This window comes from Chinchilla lanigera, unplaced genomic scaffold (assembly GCF_000276665.1).
Source record: "Chinchilla lanigera isolate Chin_1 unplaced genomic scaffold, ChiLan1.0 scaffold00031, whole genome shotgun sequence".
Classification (NCBI taxonomy): domain Eukaryota; kingdom Metazoa; phylum Chordata; class Mammalia; order Rodentia; family Chinchillidae; genus Chinchilla; species Chinchilla lanigera.
Genome location: NW_004955432.1, coordinates 3734588 through 3750484, shown reverse-complemented (window position 1 = coordinate 3750484; position 15897 = coordinate 3734588). Strand labels below are relative to the sequence as shown.

The window sequence follows — 15897 nt, the reverse complement described above, 5'->3', positions numbered from 1 at the left end:
GTCAAGAGACACACAGCTATCCTTGTTAGTGGCCTCCTTCCCACGTTGGGTGGCAGTCCATAGTGTTTTCATTCTATATTCTTGTATTTGTGAAATAAGTGATTTAATTTTTACTTTACAAATGTATATGCATCACATCCTGGGCCCCCTAGAAAGAGTTTCATAAACGCTAGCGGCACCTTGGGACTTCCAGCTCTCCTACAGGTCACCCCAGGGATAATTCAGCCTAATTAGTCAATGTCCTAAGCAGAAGCTGACTTGATTAAAGCTTCTTCCCAACAGATTTGAAACTGACAAAACTGAGCATTAAACACAGAAGATAAAAACTACACCAGGAGGCCTGGCTGATACAATGCTAATGAAGCACATGTGGCATTCACAAATCTCATTCATAGCAAGAATGTTATTAATTATAAAAAAGTGAAAAAGAAATTTCATCCCACTGGGCTAGAAACACAGCATAGGCGTGAGGGGTGTGTGTCTTCCCAAGGCTGGCCCTGTGTACTGCACCCCCCTCCTCCCTGTGAGTGCAGCAGAGCAGGAGTGAAGGGCTCTCCCACGCCACCCTCCTCTCCCACCCTGCTCAGGGTAGCAGCAGGGAGGAGCCCAGGGAGGCAGGATTCCAGTCCATTTTTCTTGGTTGCTCCTCTTACCCACCTAACCCTGCCTGGCCACCGGTGTACTGGGGGACAGGTACCCACCACTCAGCATTTATGCACTCCCTAAGGGGCCTACCACGGTCTCCCCTCGATTCCAAGACCCAGCCATGTGTCCACCTATCCACAACAGCCTCAGCCTAACACCCACAACTCTCAGGCGTCCCCTGGATTCATGGGAAGCCCTCCTGGGGCCCTGCAGTGGCCTGACAGTCAGCTGGAAGTCTGGGAAAGTCCACAGCCTACCCCTTCCTCCTGCCTCCCGCTAGCACAGAAAGTGCTAGTAAAAGTGAATGAAGAGAAAGGACATTCTCTATGGACTGTTACAGGAGTGCAATTTCATTGGTCTCATTTGTGCATTTATGTGATACATGTATGTGCAGACATTACATACTTTTTTTTTTACAAATGTGTATCATTCTATACACCCAGGTGTATGTCCTACTTTTATTTAAAGTCATAAACATTTCCAAAGTCATTTCCAACATTTTCTTGGAAGTAAGTTCTACTAGTTGCACAATATTCCATTTTGGATATTTCATGATTTATTTAGCCAGTTCCAATTGTTTCTAATCACTTACTCATAGAAATTATACTGCGAAACATCCCTCTGCATTCATCTTTGTCTCCACCAGACTGCATTCATCTGACTGTATTCGTTGAGTCCAATGTAAAGGGTAGCAGCCTTCAGGAAGAGTCACGCAAAAAGAGAAAAGCAGAGACCCAACACTGGAGGAAACACGGGCAGCAGGAGGAGGGTCTTAAAAGCCAAGAGAAGGGAATTTCCAAAATGAGAGGAAGGCCATCTGCATCCAAACTGTCCCTGCATGGAGCAAAGCAAAAATCAGCCGCCTATCAAATAAGCAGAAGTCATCACTGCTTTTGGTTAGGGGCAGGAGGCCGAGCAGAGCAAGTGAACAAAGCTGGGGAGAGAGAATTCCTCATCCTGGGAATGCTTGCTATCGAGGGTGATGAAGAGTGGAGGGGGGAGGTCAAAAGAGAGTGCTGGAGTGATGGCAAATCCCAGAAACAGAAGTAGAGCTACCTGTTGAGCTAGAATAATTATGGTTCAAGCTGTCAAAGACACCAACAATGTAAACATTCAAATCCACCTCACAGAGTTTTCCACAGTCCCGTGTCTGGACATTATGCACAGGCACTTAGTGGTATGTAGACTGAGCATCAGAAAGTCATGGTGATGGAATTTTTTACTCAGTAATAAAAGACTATTTGCAAGCTTTTTGGAGTTTGCCATAAATAAACATAGAGATGGATACATCCAGGTAGAGTCAGAGTCAAACAAAGATTAAATACACAACAGTTGTGTCAGTCATTTACTGCCAAGTATGGGTACTTATTACCATTAGCAAGCATGTTTGATCTGATTAAAGTTATAGGTGGAATGTAAAAGCTTGTATTTTGGTCAGCATGATTAACTGTCTGAAACATACATGGCACAACTCAGTCAAAAAATTCATACACTGACGCTTACAGTGATGAGAACCTCCAGCTCTGGCATAACAAGTTATCTCACACCATGTTTCCCTCATGGTGCACACTCTACATAGAGTATGTGAAATATTATGAGTGATACACAAACATTTTTAAAGGTAAAACCATGACTTCACAGGATAAAGTCTCACTCAACTAATGTGGTCTGTGTCACTGAAAGGAAGATAGTACATAAGTAGCTATGTGAACAATATGAGACCACAGCTTAATTTGCAAGCACAGCAGAGCAATGACTGATGTTTAAGTAGGTGATGAAATACAACCCTGACTCATCAACGTTATTCATCAAGAACACTACCTAGTGCTTGTCATCAGCCTCACTTGTGTGACAAGAGTCCTAGTCCAAATAAGATAACTTGGTTACCTTCAAATAAGATAGAAGTCCTCAGTAAGAAGTACTACTTAAAATACACATTCCTAGACTGCATTTCAGATCTACTAAAAACAAGGAACCTGTATTCTGACAATTGCCCTGGAGATTTCCTCTATGCAAGTTTCCCTGGGCAGGGGAAAGAAGATTTAGGGAAAACTGGGTTAAGCAGAAAGGAGTTTAAGGGGAAACCCAGGTGGTCTCACCTTGTTTACCGCTTTAAAGCTGGATCTTATGAATGAACTGTGTTTCCTCAGGGTCTGTCATACATGAGGTTTTATAAAAAACTAAAACAAAACAAATCACAGCATGTTTATAAATGTCATAGTGACCCCCAAATTCAGTACGAACTTGAGGAAATCACGCCCAATACTCTCTCCATTTGTATTTTAGTTTACATCTCAAAGGATGTGACTTAAAAATTTCTCAGCTGGATAATGAAATTATTTCCATCGTGGTTTTTTTGGTTTTTTTTTTGTTTTTTTTTTTTTTGGAGGTGGGGTTGGTACCAGGAATCGAACTCAAGACTTGGCAGACACTGTGTCACTGAGCTCTACCCCTGGCCCTACCTCAGCATTTTTATTTATGAGCACCTGTGCCCAAAGGATGACAAAGGAGAATTAACACTGTAAAAGCAAATGTTAAAAATGAAATGGAAGTGAAATTTACTGAGAAATGTGGTATTTGATTAAATTCCAACATGGACGAAAGCCTAGAAAATAAAACATTTTGCACAACCACCCAAATTATACCTAAGTAACTAGGTGAAAATAGTTTTAAATTCCAAATTCATTCTAAATATTTGAATTTTTTACATGCTAAGGGTTTGGTATAAAAAGACATTTACTACTTATCAAATATGCATGGGCACCGCCACACTCTCATCTCCCTAGCAGCTGGCAAAGCTGTGTGCTGAGCACTACCAACATGGTATGAACAAAACATTTACTAGCTGCTGTGCAACCTTGCAGCTTTCTCTGTTTCTCGCCTACAGAGTACTTGGTGGCTTCAACAACAAAGGCATGAGACAGAAAAGGCTGGGGTGATTTAATGACATCATGGAGGACAAGTACCCTCAACAACTGTCTGCCTGTGTCAGATTCTGAAGGAGCAAGAACTGAACCTTAGAGCGGTAACACTTAAGACTGCAAAGTGAATTCACTGTTGTAGCATAACCCAGCCAATCCTGACTAACACAGTTGGCATCTGACTTCTTTGATTTCCAGATCAGAATTCTCTACGGCAGAGGGATTTCATTCAATGGCTCTGCTCAGACGGTACCCATCACCAAAACGAGGTATCTTGACAGGATACTGTGATCCTCATCAGACCTGAAAAACCAAAAGTCAGAGCTGTTCCTTTATCTGTGCTGAATGACATAGCTCACCAACAAAAATCTCCTGTTCCTTAAACATCTTGGATATTATCCATAAACTTTTTGAGAATCAAGAAGACTAGACTTCACACACATACACACACACACATATATACACATACAAATCAAACTAAAGACCATTTTTAAAGTAATCATTTCAATTTTAATTATGAAAGGTATATTAGGCCAAAGTTTTCATATGTAATTTAATTCCACCTCCCTAAAATCTCTATTATTCTCCAAAAGGAAAAGAGAACACTTAACAAGTAGTTTATGGGCCACCCTACCTTTCTCAGCCACTAGCCATGTCAAATTATTTTAAATTACATTTAAATTAACTAAAACTAAATGAAATTTAAAATACATTTCCTTGGTTCTGCTCACCACATTTCATATGGCTACTGGCTACGACATTAAATGGTTTTGCATTACCATGCCAAGTTATACTGGACAACACTGGCCTCGAATATCCCTTCAACATCTATTCTCAAAGACACCACCTAAAAAATGTAACTGAAGCAAAAACAATGTGTTTGTCATAAAGAGCAGCTCCTAAGAAAGACCCCTAGCTCTCCTGTGCAGCTATTCTTATCATTCACATTAATGGGGTAAAACTAAGAAAAGCAACCCTTGAGACTGAGATCAAGAAAAGCTTTAACATAGGACCATATTAGCTCTTCAGACCATTGACAGGGGGCAGAACATGCAAAATGTGGACACTACCTTTAACGTGTAACAGGCTTGCAGATTTACTGAGTCTTTACTTGTGTCACTGGAGGTAAAAAAATCTCCCTGCAGCGGAACAAGTTGGTAAAGCTGATGCTGCATCTCGGCAGTCACTGATACCCGATCCTATCAGGACACCAAAGCAAACTCGACTTTGGAAAACGCCATGGGACTAGGTAACAAAAGTTCTGTGTGAAATCCACAACCAAATGCTCTTCCCTCGAGGGCAAATCAGCTGCAAACTCGCTGCATGGACAAAAAGATAGAAATTCAGTTCTTTAAAACTCAACTGTGAAAGATGCACTGTAGAAAAAGGAACTCTCCCTCAACAGAGAAACTGATGAGAGCACCTCAGAGAGCTCTCACCACTTTTTACAGTCAACTGAAAAGAGTTAAATTAATGAGCGAAAATGACAATGAACTAAAGTATCTTCTAAAGCACTTCCAAGATTTAGCTATTAGGAACTGTGCTGCTATAAATAAACATGGATCACTGGTTGCACCTCGAAACCATAATGTGAAGTGAAATAAATCAGACACACAAGCTTAAATGTCACATGGTTTCTCTTGTATGAGAAATTCTATGCATAAATAAAGAGCAAAATAGAAGACAACAGAAAATAGGAAGATAGATCTTTTCCAAGCAGGAAGGAGACTGAGAGAACGAGGAAGGGGGAGGGGCAGGGAGGAAGGGAAAGGGATGTAAGAAGAATTCAGATGCGTTATGTACACGTACCACCTCCCATGAGGAATGTAGTCATTACATGCTGCAAACATGTACTAATAAAAATTAAAATTAAAATTAAAATGCATGTAGGACCCACAAACAGAATACATTAGGGAAGCACAGCCTCCCACTTCTGCAGTGCATTTCTGATGCCAGTGCCTAACAACACAAAACAAAACAACAACAAAAAAATCCTGTGATGACACAACACTAAACCCAACATGCTGACAACACCCAGTGCAGTGCTGGTGAGGATACGGAGCGACAGGATCTCTCATCCATTATGGGTAGGTCTGTGAATGGTGTGGCAGATCCTCACAAAGCTAAACACAGCTTACCATATGAGCCAGCAGCAGTGCTTCTTGGTATTTCCCAAACCAACTGAAAACATGTCTAGAGGAAGGTTTTAGAACCTGCACCTGAATGTTTACAGAAGCTTGATTTATAAATGTCAAAATGTGGAAGCAATGAAGAGGTTTTCAGTAGGTTGTACAAACTGTGGTACACCCAGACAACAGAATATTATTCTGCATTAAAAGGAAATAAGCTATGAAGCTATGAAGAAACATGGAAGAAATTTAAATATTGTTAAACGGAAGAAGTTAGTCTGAAAAGGCTACATGGTGTATGACTTTTAACTATATGACATTCTGCAAAAGGCAAAACTATGACAGGAGACAGAAAAATATCAATAGTTTCCAGGGATCAGGTGAGATAAATAAGTAGAACACAAGAATTTTCAGGTTGATGGAGACCACTACAAAGTGACTCTGAGCAGGATTTAACATTAACCAACTGGCTTTCTGTGTTTACTTGTGAGTTGTCCAAAGCTTAGGCACCTTGTCTGAAAATGGGCAGCAGACACATAGTAAGCGAACCTCTATGAACCTTTATTGGCCTGTGAAGCTGCGATGCCTCAAAGGACAAAATAAGGCCACAACTGAGGACATTTGGCTCCAAACCACTTAACTAAAAGGAGACTGCAGCTGCAGGCTCTATACTCCTACAATAAATGCCAGCCTAAAGATAAGGTAGTTCTCCTGACTGACATAATTTTCTACTTGGGAAAATATTTCCCAAGGTCCTGCATGATTCCCACGTTTTCTTAAGTATCCTCCTCCTTTGTTTGAAAACCTAATAAATATGGGCTGCCCAGAGAAGTCTTTGTCTTAACCCAGAGAATCTCTAATTCTGTAGGAGAGTTAGACCCTCCTGGAGCCCTACAATCATTTCAATTGTCTCATTTATTTAAGCCTTCCTATCCACTCATTTGGGATTCAGGGTTGTTAACACAGTATCAGGTCAGTAAAAATATTTTGTAAAATTCTGTAATTGTGAATACATGCTGTTATGCATTTATCAACACCAGAGACATATACCAAGAATGAATCACAACTATGAACTTTAATGTAGCAATAATGATTGTTTGTTACAAATGTTAATAATGAAAATTATTAATAATTATGAAAATTGTTTAAAGTGGTGAAAAGAAGAGGAGGCAGATAGGAATTGTCTGAACTTTCTCTATAAATTTTTCTTTATACCTACAACTGCTCCAAAAAGGAAAGTACAGTACATTAATTTTTTTAATCAACCTGAATGTCTATTTCCTACCCTCCCATATTCCAGGGCAGTCAGCCTGCAAACAATCCATGGCTGCAAACAATCCACACACACAGACAATACACACGAACGCAATGTCAGTACTGGGGTGTGGCCACACTTTGAGAACCACTGGCCTACAGATTCATTAAAGGTAAGGCTCCTCTAAACCTTGCAGGGGTTTTCCTTCTCTCCCTCTCTAGTATTATGAAGGAAACACAAGGGAGGCCCTTGCATGTTTGCTGAATGAGTCAACTAATCCATGTAGTTGGCTAAAAAAGGTTACCGAATTTATACACTGTCTCAACTCAACCTAGAGACAGAAAATACGAGTTTGGAGGTAAGAACAGGGGTTAGCTTGTCTCCAGCATTTTTTGCTGTTGCTGTTTCCATCTTTTTTGAATCCACCAGCTAATTGTGCTACATTGCTTATACACACCTTCAATGGTTATGCAATCTTCTATCTGGCATTCAGGGTTCCCCCAAAGTTCTTCAGTGTATTTCAATACACTGTTAAGCATTTCCAGGCAGCTACCCTACTCAGCCAGAAGCAGTCTGTCTCACTGTCCCAGGACAACACCATCTAGCTGCTGAGGACAGACCGTCACATTTTAAATGACAGAAATGAGTGCTTCAGGAGCTCAGAAGCACGGTTCAGAGAGGAAAGGGAGTTTACACACTGGAGAGGAACTGAGGAACAATTCAAATACAAAGAGACTCAGGAAGCAGAAAATGCTTGGAGAGGCAGTCCTCAGAAACTGTTCTGGAGTGCCATTTCACTTGCATCCACATCATGTTCCTGGTTCGGTTTCTTGAATTCCACCACCTGGAAGAAGATGGGCTCAAGGATATGTCTGGCATCCTGTTGATCCTTCAGTAGTTTACTGGTTACTCCAGGAATGTCACCAGACTTCCTGATGTAGAAGTCCAGGTCTTCTTTAGTACACTTATTGGTAATCTGAACAAGCCGCACCTTCTCAGAAGAAAATGTCTCTTCTAAGTCAAACAGTTCCAGAGGAGGAGATGGCAACTCCCTGAAGCTGGGAGGGAAAACAGCAGGCTGAAGGGCAGGCAGTGGTGTCTCAAATTGAGGCTGGATGAGCTGGAGTGGTTCATGTTTCACATTTAACAGCTAATGAGCCTTGATGTCCTCCAAGAGGGAGGTGGTGTCCAGCTGGTAAACGGACAAACCGAACAGGGAGGTAAAGTCGTGTGGATTCTCATCGCGCTCCGGGAGACACACTCATAACCACTCTGACAGGGTGGCGGTGGTGGGCAGCATCATGTAATCAGAGATCTCTGGGTCCTCAGCATCAATCTGGTTCAGGAGGATGTCTTTTGTTGTGAGCCACTGGAAAACAACATCCAGGATTTTGCTATTTTCTTCTTTATCCAAATACTGATCACTGAATGTGTGACATGAGCCAAGCACTGCCAGCTTCCCACCTTGGTTCTTTGAGTGATAGAAAGCCAGAATAGGTCTGTTAAGTGGGAAGCAGATGCCTGGACAGAACAGCCACTGCTGGTTTCATGACACTCAATGTGGCACCAAAAGAGTAGACGAAGGTGAGCACCTGGACATTGTTTCCACTGCTCTCCTCAATGATTCCAGGCACAGCCTTTCCTGCAGCTCAACTAATTTCCCTGCTCAACACTCCACCGGAAACCAGAGCTTCCTTAGGATGAAAATATGTGTAATACACATTTCTAACCACAGCATCATTATTAACCATGATTCCATATTCTTCTAGTAGAAAGTTAATAAGGGTGTCAAATCTGGAATCTCCACCTTCTCTGAGCATCACAAGGATATCTTCACCACTGTCAAGATACTTCGTTAGGACTTCAAACTCAGCCACAGTAAATTTCTCCCTTGGCCCAGCTGTAATCCAGTTTCAGGATTAGTCTCTCAGATGTGATTCCATCTTTTAAACTCTGAATCTTCCAATTACTCCAAAGTCGTTTCTGCATGGATTTATAGCCATTGTTGATGGTAAATACCTCCTTTTTGTATGCATTGAAAAGAATGGTGCTCCCAACATCCTTTTCCTTGGTTGCCTGAAGCCCAGTGACCAGCATCTTCACCTAACATATCCCAGCATCCTGCACCAGGTATCCAAGGCCGCTTAGCAACTGTGGAGGAACTCAGGCTCTCTGAAAAGGCATTGTCCAGGACAGGGAGTTACCTCTGCAGCCTCTCCAGCACTTTAAAACTCACAGTTCAATGCTTTAAAATAATCTCAGTTAATTATTAGAAACACTGTTGCAAGAGATCAATAAAAAATTAACTAAAATTCCTCACCTAAAATGATTAGCTCTGCTTTAAGAATTAATTCGCATAATATATATGAATCATATGTAAAGCAAAATTTTTCAAAACAAACTAGTCTCATTTATTTGAATGTCAAACAATACTAAAATACAATAGTCACTTTCTGTTGTTGCTTTTCTGAGGGTCTCATAATACAAGTAGAGAGGTCTTTGAATATACTCCTTTTAAAAAACGGACTTCTTTACATAGCATAAGAATCAGTAAATAGGATAGCTGGGATAACTACTGCTGATGTCTGGTCGTTTATTGAAAGGAACAGTTAATGCTTACTTTTTTTTATTTCGATCAATTTTGCATGCTTGTATCTGGTAATCTGAGCAACTGATTTGAAGACAACAATATGCAATATAACAACCATTGGTGAATCCTACCATCTTGTCTAGTGAAACTCTGTATCATCTCTAATGTTTTTTAATTATTTTTTTATTCTCTTTAATGGTTTGGTCAATCTTGCATTCTTACATCTGGTAATCTGAGCAACTTCGTTGAAGATAAAAGTATGTAATATAACAACCACTATTAATTCCTATCATTTTGTTTTGAAACCCTGTATCATTTTTAATGTTTTTGCTTTGTTTTGTTTTTGTCTGTGATGTTGGTATTATGCTATTGTTCTTTTTTTTTTACTACTCTCTTTAAAATAAATAGATAAATGAATCAGTAAACAGCCTCAGAAGGGGGAAGATAAATGTCCTGAGGACTCGGTGCAACCCCTTGTTACACATATAAGGTATCCTATTAATTTTTCAGAGAGCAGAGCTCCATCTGAAACTTTTATAAACGTGGGATGTCCTTCCCTGGAGCGTTACCATACATCCAGGTTAGATGGCTTAGCTACCTTGGCAATGGCTGTAACTTGCAATTTCTGACAGCTATAACCACATACACTGTTCTTTTAAAAATGATGTAAATGTGTTAAAAATTACTTTATACAAAGCTGTGTATGTTAAACCAACTAGTAATGTTAGGATATCCTAGCAAACCACCACCATGAAAACCCATATCCGTACCCTTCGGGTGACAACGTAATCACGACGTGACAGGCAGCAAGGGAATCATGTCTCCCATTTGTCCTTGGGAGGAACTTCTGGGTATGGCTTGAGGCTTCATCTTCGTCCCTGTGGCGAGTGCCCATAAATGAGGGATTAAGTGCCTCCACGCCCGTGAGTACAGAGGAAAAGGGAAAACTGATGCTATATTTAAAATCCCTTTTTTTCTCTGCAATGAATTTACGTCCTCCTTCCCACTCTAAATGAGGCACAATTTAAATCAAGCACCAAAATTTGTTACTAGTGGATGAAAGTCTCTTAAGCGCTGGAGTGCCTGAATCATTAACTTGTTTTATTTACCTATTTAATATGCCTTGTTCTGAAAAAGATCTAAGACCAAAAAAAAAACTTTAATTGTTTGTAAATGAGGACTTGCGATGGATCACAAAACTGTGCAATTATGAGGTATGGTGGCACACATGGGTGACCCCAGCACTCAGAAGGCTGAGGCAGGAGGACTGCCAAGAGTTTAAGGCCAGCCTGGTCTACAGAGTGAGTTCAAGCCAACCTAAACTATACAGCGCCGTTCTGCCACAATAAAACAAAACAAAACAAAAAACAAGACTGGGCAATGCCAATCACCTATTCCTGGGCGGCTGAGACTTCAACTCCAAAGGGATATAGAATCCCAGGCAGTAAATATTTATTGTGCCAGGAGCTGGAGAGTATAACAGATAAGGGTTCTGCCCTGGAGGAAGCCCACTTTCTGAAAGTAGATTCCAGTACCAGAAATGGATCATGGACCAGGATGCCTGATACTTTGGAGAAGAGATATTCTGAGGCTGCCTGCCTCTGGTTACCTGAATTTCCATATTTTACAGAAGGTAAGAGCCATGCGGTGTGGCTGTCGGCCACATGTGAACACAGAGTGACAGTCAGGATACAGAGAGGGGTCCAAAAGGTTAAAGAGTTTTTAAATAAACAGACCAGTCTAAGAACGCAATGGACAGACCACAGGAAGTGCCGCCCAGGAGGTTGGAAGTATGGCCGGAACAGGACAGGAGGCTGGCTGTGACAGGTTCACTGGCACTTGGAGATAGCTGAGGTTATCTCCAATAACAAGATCCAGGAGGCTCAAATGAAAGCACACAAATGCCATGAACATCTCAGCCCTCATTTCTAGCTTTAATGATCATACAGTGATAAAACGGGACATCGTTTCCTGGGTCCCTTGCCATTTGGACTCAGACAGAAGCACTAAACACTGCTTTTTTGATCACTAGGCTGGGTTCTAGAGCACTTCGTGGCTTCAAAATGGCAACCATCTCTCCATTTAAAACAGAGGAGCACAGGTCCCAGAGATAAAAGCACGCTGCGGTAATCACCAAAGTAAACTGGCCATCAGGGCAATGTTAGGTCTATAAATACTACTATCAGAGGTGAGACTGTCAGGCAGAATCTCTATGTGGCCCCTACTGACGTCCTGTCCTAATGCCCAAAACCTGTCAGTATGACGAGGCAATACTCCACGGTGATGGGGTTTTCTATGGTACAGTTCCTACACCACACTGTATGGCACAAGGGACCTTCATGTTAGCCAACTGGCCAAAGGTAACATAACCCTTAAAAGCAGAGAGGGTGGTAGAAGACAAATCAGACAGCTTCAAAGGACAAGAAGGACTCGATGCCCCCACTGGCTTGAAGTGGAGGGGACTACACGACAAAGAATGTGATAATCTCTAACAACTCACTCACCAAAAGCCAACAGGAAACAGGAAGTTCAGTTCTATAGTCATAAAGAACTATATTCTACCACCAACATGAATAACCTCGGAAACAAATTCTCCCCATACGCCTCTACATAAAAGCCCAGGCTGGTCACAACCCCGAGTGAAGAGTGTGATACCTGAGCACAGAACCTGGCCATGCCTGCCCAGCCTCCCGGCCCACACAGCTAGTAAATTTGCTGTGTAGCAACAGATGAACAATATGGAATCCAAATTCTGACAATGGAGCACTGTAAATCCAACCTAACAGAACTGCCACTGCCTCAGGGCCCACCTCCACCAGCTAAGTGGGCAGATGCATCCAGTCCAGAGAAGTCTGAGGAAAGCACACTCCAGTTGGCTTAGCTGAAATCATAGATGGAAAAGGTCTGACCCATCCAGGTAAGAAGGAAAAGAGGCCCCGTGTAAGTAACACTAGCTGAAACTCTCCCGCTCCTCAGTGCTGGGGCTCACCTGCAGCACAGAGGTAAGTGGTAAAGGAGAAGGGTACACTGACGGTCCTGCCGCAATCTGGGGTGCGTGCTGAGTGTTGCTAATACCCAAGTCTACCAGCCTGCTGGGGCTTGCGCTGCCTGTGGTGCCTTGTGAGAGAGGATAAAGGCCTGGTCCTTACCAACTCCCTCTCCAGGGCCAGACTAGCGTCTGAGTTTATATTACCCAGAAAGGAGAAACCCCAACAACAACCAAGCGCCATGCCAATGGCCTTGAGCACCCTGAAACTCCCCCTTCCCCAGTGACATGTCTCTCACCTCCTAACCCATCTTCCTGCACTTGTTCCGGTTTTCTAGGGCCTATTCTCAATAAATAAAGTGATTGATCCTCCTTACAACACAGGTCAGACCATTTGTTCTCTACCAAAACCTCCAATGGCTTCCAGACTTCTTCAAGTGACCTAGAAGACCCCCAGGGTTGGCTCTGGGTTTCTATCCTAACTGGGTTTCTATCCTCCGGTTCCTAAAATATGCAAGCTCCCTCCTGCCTCATACACACATACCTCTTCCTGAAATGTTCTTCTCCTAGATATCCCCTGGGGATCTCTCCTTCACTTCCTTCAGATCTCTTCTCAAAAACTCCTTGTCAGACAGACATTCCCAGACCATTCTACATACAGGAGCACCATTCCCTTCCCTCTTTCCTCTCTAATCTCTCTTATGCAACTTTATATTTATCTACAGAATTTATCACCACCTCTCATAATTTTTATTTGTAAGAATGTTAGCTTATTCTCAGCTTCTTTCTACTAGAATATAAACACCACGAGCTTTTCCTGTTTGCTTCTGGATCACAAGATCCTTTCACAGTAAATATCTGACGGGTGGATGGATGAATGAATGAGGGATGAATGGCAGAAAATCTCTCAGGACATGTTGGGTAGTCAGATTGGGTCAGCTAGCCTCAAACAACAAGCAACACCAGATTCAGGAGGCCCCACAATAGTAGGAGGCCAGAATTGCTGCGGGAAGCTCGAAGATATACACAGTTTGTTCGTCCTTCAGCAAACAATTTCGGTGTATCTACTCTATGCCAGATGTCTCTACAATGAAGGAGAGCCCCTCTGCTACAGTAATGCACTGTGGAAGAAATACTTTATGATAATTCACACAGAAGCAACAGAATGATCTAGAGAGAAATTCTGTAAAATATTACAGCATAAATCTATAAACAGCTGAGAACGTTCAGAACTACTAACTTGAACAACTGCTTTCTCTCTTACTTTTTCCAGCCCACTAACTTTCTCACCTGTTTGTCTTCTTTGTACTCTTCAACTTAGAATGAGTCCACAAGGAGGAAGTTCCCCTTCTGCTCAAATCACAAAGTGCTCAGGAAGGACACGAACTGTGTAAGCCCCAGCTGGTGACCTAGGAGTGTGCTAAGATCAGCCAAGTGCTGAGTCCACCACATCAGAAGCTGGGACCATTCTGCTCCCTAAGAGTATGACTTACAGATGGTGGGGGACAAAGAGTGCCGGTTGGGCAGAGGGACAACAGGAGATGTGAGAGAACCAGAAGAAAACTGCGTCACCCAGGTCCACCTCACATAGTGATCAGATGTCCACCTCCTGACTCTACAGCTGCCAAGTACACCTGGTCTGCATTTTCAGCACAAGAATGAGTTTTCAGAAAGGCCAGCTTCAAAATCATCAAAAAGTTACTATCTGGCAGTTCCTGGTGCTGCCTGAGCATTTCCTGAAGGACATTCACACACACACTCTTTCCTTCTTTACTGAGATCCAGTCCTGAGTTGCCTAAAGGCTTCAGTTCCTTCCTGGGCTGTAAGAGTGTGACCAGAGGTCCTCCAAGGTCCCACAGATCGTGGCTTTGGAAAATCTCCTAAGAGCCACAGAGAGCCCTCTAGTTAGCAGCCTCAGTTTGGAAGAACTGACAGACATCTGCCAGAAAAAGGTAAAGGGGAAGAGGAACCCTCCCTCACAGCCTGAACAAATCACAAGAACTGACAGTGACCATTCATGGCACCGCTAGATCTGTGGGCAGCTGGGAACTTTCCAGCTATAGCAGGGAGACCCAAAAACCTCATCCTTGGACAATCAGTGGATGATTTCAGACCTTCTTGTTCTCAGACATCTGAAGCTGTTTTTCACAAAGTCCAAAAGCCTTTCAATATGACTGACTACATTGAAGAGTTTTTATTTATTTAAAAACAAAAAGTTAAAGCAAGAAAAGCAGTTGGTTTAAAAAAAAAAGCCCAAACAGGAAACAACCTAAATGCCTATGGAAAATTTAAAAAATTAATTTTAAAGTATCAATTAACTGACTCCCATACATCAGTGAGAATTTTTAATTACAACTATAAACAAGAAGGAACTCACAAACATCAGGAAGAGTGTAAGAAAACAAATGTAGAGAGACAGCAGAGTATATGTCACTTGATACTTTTATTTAAAATGACAGAGAGGGGACAACAGGGCAAATTAACATGTGATGTCAGAAGCCAGGACAGTGGTCACCTCAGAGGGCAGAGCTGCTGGGCACAAGGCTTTGGGGTGCTGGTCACGTAGTGTTTCTAGGTCTGGGTGCTGTCACCCAAGTGGCATCATAAAGATGCTGCACACTTATGACTTGTTGAAAATACTGCACAGATTTTACTTCACTTGTTGAAAATCAGTGCATAGATTCTTCCCTTGACCACTAACAAATGTGTTCTGAGTTTACCTAAGTCTACGAATCCCTACAGGATTGGCCGCTCCCATTTCTCAGACCTTATCTCCCATCACTCTTCCATTTATTCACCAGACTCCTCCTGTTCTCCTCTCAAGCTGGTCAACAACCCTGTTTGGGGCCTTTGCACTGACTGTTTGGACTGCTTAGAACACTCTCTTCTCAGATCACATAGAGCAGGGATTGACAGTCTACAGTCTCTGCCCAAACCCAGCCATCCACCTGAGTCTGGAAGCACACCTTTCCTTTACCTCATGTCTACAGCTGCTTTTGAACTATAAGGGTTGAGTAGCCAGCCGGCCAAGTATAAAATGGGTACTATCTGGCCTTTTACAGAAAGCAAGTTGCCAGGGTGGGGATCCTGCTGTCACCCTCTAGAGAAGTCTTTCCTGATCACCTTTTTTACAGCTGGAATCCACCCTACTCCCTTCTCTCCCACTTCTCCATCTTTCTCTTCTCCTGTTTCCTATCCAAAGCATTTACCAACAACCAACACTCTATAGTTTAAATAAATAAAATAACCCAGTTTGGGTTCTATCCAAGTTAAAACAAGATCTTTGGTAGTCTCAATTTAAAAAAAAAAAAATTCAACAGATTAGGCCCAGTGGTCATAAGCGTGGATAAAAGGATTTAGTATAAGCAAGT

General features: G+C 42.1%; 1 pseudogene; it reads right to left on the bottom strand.

The window, feature by feature from the left end:
* Positions 1-7719: 7719 nt before the first annotated feature.
* On the bottom strand, positions 7720-9047 carry LOC102023513 (annotated as a pseudogene).
* Between the last annotated feature and the right edge of the window lie 6850 nt (positions 9048-15897).